The sequence below is a fragment of the Nesoenas mayeri genome (assembly GCF_963082525.1).
Source record: "Nesoenas mayeri genome assembly, chromosome: 11".
In the NCBI taxonomy this organism is placed as follows: domain Eukaryota; kingdom Metazoa; phylum Chordata; class Aves; order Columbiformes; family Columbidae; genus Nesoenas; species Nesoenas mayeri.
The window spans coordinates 11,085,969-11,091,968 of NC_137563.1; positions in this window are offsets into that span (position 1 = coordinate 11,085,969).

Consider the following 6,000-nt stretch of genomic DNA (forward strand, 5'->3'; position numbering starts at 1 on the left):
CGATTTGTAACTTTGCAACTTCCTCAGCCACTAGTGGGTCTTTGTGTTTGATACCATTTAATGGATTTCATTCCAATCATTTGACTAATACTTTTTGATCTGTGAAAATCTTCATTTCAATCCTCTAAATTTAAATTTTAGCATAAGCAAAATCCTGTGATGGTCTCACTCTTTGCCATGTACTGTAGGAAACACTTCCTTTGTTTTTCTGTCCGTCTCCTCGATTTCACTTCTTGCTCCACTGTTAGAAATCAACTATTGACTCTCAGACTTTGTTTCCTATCATCTCCTACCACATAAACAACATTTTGTTTACATATAGACTTTTTTTTTCTGTTATATCCCAGAAAGAAAATTCAGTTTCTTTCAGGAAGGTTGATGAAAGATCTTGCAAAAGCCTTCTGGATACTTAACTGGATCTTCTTGATCTTGCTACAAAAGGCTTTAATAATTCATGAAGCTTTTACAAAGCCCCGTTGATTCTTCATAAATGTATTATATTTATCAAGAGGTTCCCTAATTCTGTTCTTAATTATAGTTTCTACCAAATAAGAAAATCTAGGTGCATTAAAATTAAAATCTATTCTAGTATTTATATGTAAGTGAATAAGGAAAATGCAAGAGAATAGTTAAGCCAGGAAACAAAAAGTTGGATTTCACTGAAGAAGCATTAAAGTGACTGAGTGTTTGCTGATTACGCTATTTCAGTCTCTAAGTAGTAACAAGCTTCCACCAAGCTGCCCCGGGTGGCGTTCCTCCTTCTCATCCCAGCTGAAATTTTCATGATAGTTTAGGCAAGGGATCATTTAAACACACACTTCATTTGGCTCTACATCAGATTTTGTTAGAAACAAGCTGTTATGAAAGCTAAATGAGGCCATGAGTTTCAAAACTCATCAGGATTTTTTGGATGCCTCCATTTATGATTAATAACCTGAGATACCATGAAAGGGCTGGACGATACACAGAGCTCAGAATGAATGTGAAGAAACAGGTTGTTTTAATCTGGGCAGTCAAGGACTCGGCTGCTTGAATGCAGTAGTCACCTCTAAAAGTTGCTGCCATGAGCAACAGAAGTATTGCAAATGACAAGATGTGGGGTTGTTTTGTTTTTTAATGAAAATTTAAAGCTGTTTTAAACAGATAAACACTTTCAGGAAGGAGCAGGTACCGAATACAAAAACACTGAGAATGTGATTCTTATCACCTGAACACAAATTCAAGTGATAGAACTGGCAGAAACCCCGTGCGCTGGGTTGCTGGGCTCCCTCTACGGCCGCCTGACACCACCAGCGCGGGAAGGCAGCAGACAAGGAGCTGCCCCTGTTAACAAAGATGGTATTTCAGTTAACAGGGTCTATTTAAGCCTCTAGGAGACATTGTACTGAGCGCAGATTATTATCCCTTACATGCAGTGCAAAACAACTGGTCTATAATTTGGGCTACAAAACACAAGCTGTCAGTCATGAATTCTGCTTTTCCACGGTCTCTTCCAGCATTACTCACTTGGAGGTTTGTGTGTCTGTCTGCCTGCGATTTCAAGAGGCAGTTGAACAACTGGAAATACTTGGAGTAGATATAGAAATCATGACTATTCAGCAATATCCCTGATACCATTTCCAGACTCAAGTCTCCTGTCACCTGGAGGTGACACAGTGAAGAGGAGGGATGGAGCTGAGCAGGACAACGCAACGGTTTTGGACGTTCCTGGGAAGGCTCAGGGCGCAGGAGCAGTTTGTACCGCTTAGTGTCTTGGAGGGACCAGTCCCAGCAGTGGTACAAGCTCGGAACAGACCAACAAGATGTACAAAATCGGGACATTTCTTACCTTACACTGGAGTTCATACAATGGAGAAAAGTTTGTTGCAGCTTTTTTTCTTCTAGCCATAAGGGTAATGCAAATAAATGTAAGTAGGAACCTCAGCTTTTAAGGATAAAAGTATTCTATGCTCTCGTTACGTAAGTTAACCATGCTCCTCTGCTGCTCAACTGAATGAAGTTCATGGCTGAAGTTACAGTGAATGTTGGGAATGAAATAAATTAAACGATTCTGTGGTATCTTCTGTAATTAATGTGACTTGAAAAATAAAAGAATAAAAGTAAAATTTAGAGATCTTCACAGTTTGTGGAAAGGAAAAGTATGAAGAGCTGCATCCTGAGTCCTGTCTGCTCAGTCTTGGCCACCCCTGCTCCATCACTCAGAAAGTAGATGCTGTTCAGTACAAACAAAGGAACTAATTCTATTTCCTGAGATGTAGTTTTAGAGGCTTTCTTTGAAAGACCAGATAAATGCACCAAGGTCCTAACTGCGAAAGTGCCCTCCTGACTCTCTCTTATATTCTTTGAACTACAGTTGCTCAGTTTTCCAAAACTGGGTGGGGGGCTGATTTTAATGGGAACTGAATGTCCAAATCTCTTTACGTTACTTCACATTTCTGAGTTCTAAAATATATCAGTGTGAGTTGCAATTGCTACAGTGAATTTTGTTATAGTTCCATGGATATGTTATGAAGTCTGAAAATCTGTTTCAGCACTAAATACTCTTATAAGCTGACTTCCACTGGAGTCATTGGGAGCTTGGCTACAGCAAAGCAGGAATAAATAATGAAATAAGCTCTTCTCAATCTATCAAATGTTATTTTTAGAAGCTCAGGATTGTTCCTTCAGTGCTCTCAAAGGAAAACCTGGTCAACATACCACAGCGACGTGCCACTAGAAAACAGTCTAGCCAATTAGTTTAGTTATGGCTGATGAAATATGTTTATCAAGACAAAGGCTGGTGTTTGCACCCAGGATTCTGAGGACCTGAGTTTAAATTGCACTGTCAAAGACTTAAGGTGTGACACGGGGTCAGCAAAGTGGGCTGGACCCAGGCATCTCCAGTTCTACCCACGTTCTGCATCCAGCATTTTATGTGGGCTTCTCTGAGGCTTCAGAGGCACCTCCACACCACCCACCACCGGGATCCGAAACTTCACGTGACATTCACGATAAATTCTCAGAGTCTCAGTTTCTTCCACAGGAAACAGGGGAAGGAGATTGATCAACCTGCCAAGTGTCTTAAGAATAAGCATATTCCAAACTGAGTAGTGATTAGACACTGAAGTAACAATGTATAAACACAGTTGGCATTATCTGCATAAACACATCTGGCATTATCCATCCACTGTATGAAATCCACATCAACACACAAAGAAATGCAGACGCTCTTATTTTATCGGTGTTTAGACAAACTCCATATCCATGCACGCCTGTGCAAGGCACAAATACCGATCCAAAAAGCTATTATTCATTACAATACTAAATTTCTTTTTCTTAAATAATTGAATAGTTAATCAATAGTCCAGGCAGAAATATAATGAAAATATTACATTAACAACACCTAAAAACATTGCTGAAACGATGCCCAAATGCAGATTATTGCTGGCTCCTTTTCAGAAAGGTCAGCTCAGAAAAAAATTATCTGCGATTTTCTGCCCATAATTTTGTACATGTACTCAGCTACCAGTGCAGAATTGGAAGCCAGCCCTCTGAACATTTGGCCCTTCCAGTTATTAATCCAAACTCAAGTCCACTGCAACGTCAGTGCTCCTTGTAGCTCCCGACCTCCCAAGCCCTGCCGGGCAGGACAGGGGACGGCTGACGTTCCACCGGCACTTTCTGCCAAAAGCACGCTGGCGCTGGCAGGCGGCAAAGGCAAAATCTGAGGACCCTGCAGTATTTCAAGAGAAGATGATCTCCTGCAAGCTAAGAAATCCTTCTGGGGTGGTTATATCTGAACCTTCTCAATTAAAATATGGTAAACAAGTCAGAACGAGACACTCTAAGCATTTGCTTGCCTCCTTCTCCAGCTCTGACCTCACCACGCGAGCGCTGCCGCGAGGGGATGGCAGGAGAAACCACCAGGGCCGCAGCGTCCCCGTCCCCACCACAGCTTCTTGCACAGCAGGATTTTAAAGCTGCTGAAACCCTGTGGGGAGTCACATTCTCTACAGTATATTTATATTCGCTATCCCATGCATATTTCAGATATTCCTCCACATACGTTACTTCAGAAGAGCAAGGGAGCTGCCACACATCAAACCCATCTCCAAGAACCCGAGTTATCTTGCTTACACACAGCCACCCACCTCATCCCTGTTCAAGATGTCAAACAATTACAGCATATGCTTCCTTAGACACTTAGAGCAACAAAGACCTTGTATCCCCAGAACACCCAGGATAAATAAAGCAACCCAAGTGTTACAGGCATGCACTGATGAGCAATAATATGTTTCTAAGTATTTAGCTTTAAAAACCCAACCAGTAATTCCAAGCGATTTTTTTTTACAATATTAAAAGAGTCCACATGAAGTTGACCTGAAAATGGGAGTGACAAGCAATGGAATATAAGGATGTTTGATATATATCCAATGAAATAAATTAAGTCTGATTTTGCAAAAGTCAGTAAAGAAGCATGCTGTTTGAAAATGTATAATACCCTTTACCATTATATTTTTAAAAAATTACTTCTATTTGTCAAGAACAACTGGCCCCTTCTTTTTGTCTTCATTTATCTCAGAGGAAAATAAAATGAAACAAACAGCCAAAAAAGTCCCAAGTACAGTGAACAGCTGAGCCAGGGACAAATTAAGTAACACAGATTGATGGCTGTTGATCCGCTGCACCACCACAGCCCAACACTGCAGCTCATCTTTCATTTACAGACCCATCTCTGCTTTTCCAGAAACGGTGCAGTATTGATGGGAGGCAGCTGATTTGCAAACCCTGAAGCTGCACTGAGAATCCAGATTCCGTTTTTCCAGTTTGGGTTTAAGTTGGTGAATGCCTGGAACTTCGGAGATGGTAATCCAGACAAAATTGAACTGAACACTGGAGTAAAATGAACACTGAAACTAAATATGTATTTTCAAGATACAATGCAGGCAGGGCAAAGCTTTTTATCTTCAGTTTCCTCATAAGAGAGTAAGGAAATAATGTTTGTTTCTTCTGCATCTGTACCTTTATTAACCCCACTGGTCCAGTACCATAGATCTTCATCTTTTATGCTCTGGATTTTCCCAGTGCTTTCTCCTCCTGGGCATTCTCTGTCACAACAGTGCTCAGATGTTCTCTTCCTGCAGTCAATTTCTCTCCCAGGCTCTTGAAATCTTACTCTAAATTTTTTAATTTCACAGCCATTAAAAACATTGACTGGCCCACACAGAATGTAACTTTTTCTATGAGTGTTTGCTACATGTAAGATAAATGTTAAATCAATTTTTAGATTTCTAATGGCTTAAGAATTAGAGTAGCCACTTAAAAAGTGCCAATTTTACTTGAAATATGAGAGGATTCTTCAGAAACTGCAATAATCTTTTGTGCTTTCCTGTGCTTCTCACAGGACATATCTGGAACACTATCAATACTGGAGGAATGGTATTTGGTTCAATCATGTCAAAGCTAAAAGCCTGAAGTTAGGAGTCCATGTAATTGATCTGATTTTTCAGAGCATGCACAAATCTCTGCCTCTCTCAGAAGCAGGCTGGTTACTTGAGCACCTGGAAATGGCTCTGAGCTCTTGGGTTTAGGCACCCAACATGGAAAATATGCTGAGCGGATCTGCCTTTCTCCAGGACAGAAAGCTGAAGCCCCAGAGAAGGCCATGGTGTGTGAACAAGGTCTTTTTCATAACATCCAAGTCTTACACTTCTGTGCCTGTTTTCTCCCCCATGCAGAGCAGAGGGAAGAGGAGATTGTGGCCAGAATTCCCAGCAGATCCGAACAGTGTCCCAAAATACCCTCATCTTTCCAGGAACCATCACACACACTGTTAGAGCAATAACTGGAGAGATAAATGAGAACACGACCCCAGCCTTATTTAATTTTCCATCACTATGCAAAGCTCTTGACTCTGCTGTCTCCATGACCTACTTTATCTATTGTTTATTTCTTTTTTTTTTTTTTCCAGGAAATTGTTCATTAAGGATAAAAGCACCTGGCTTACAGTAACAGGGCACT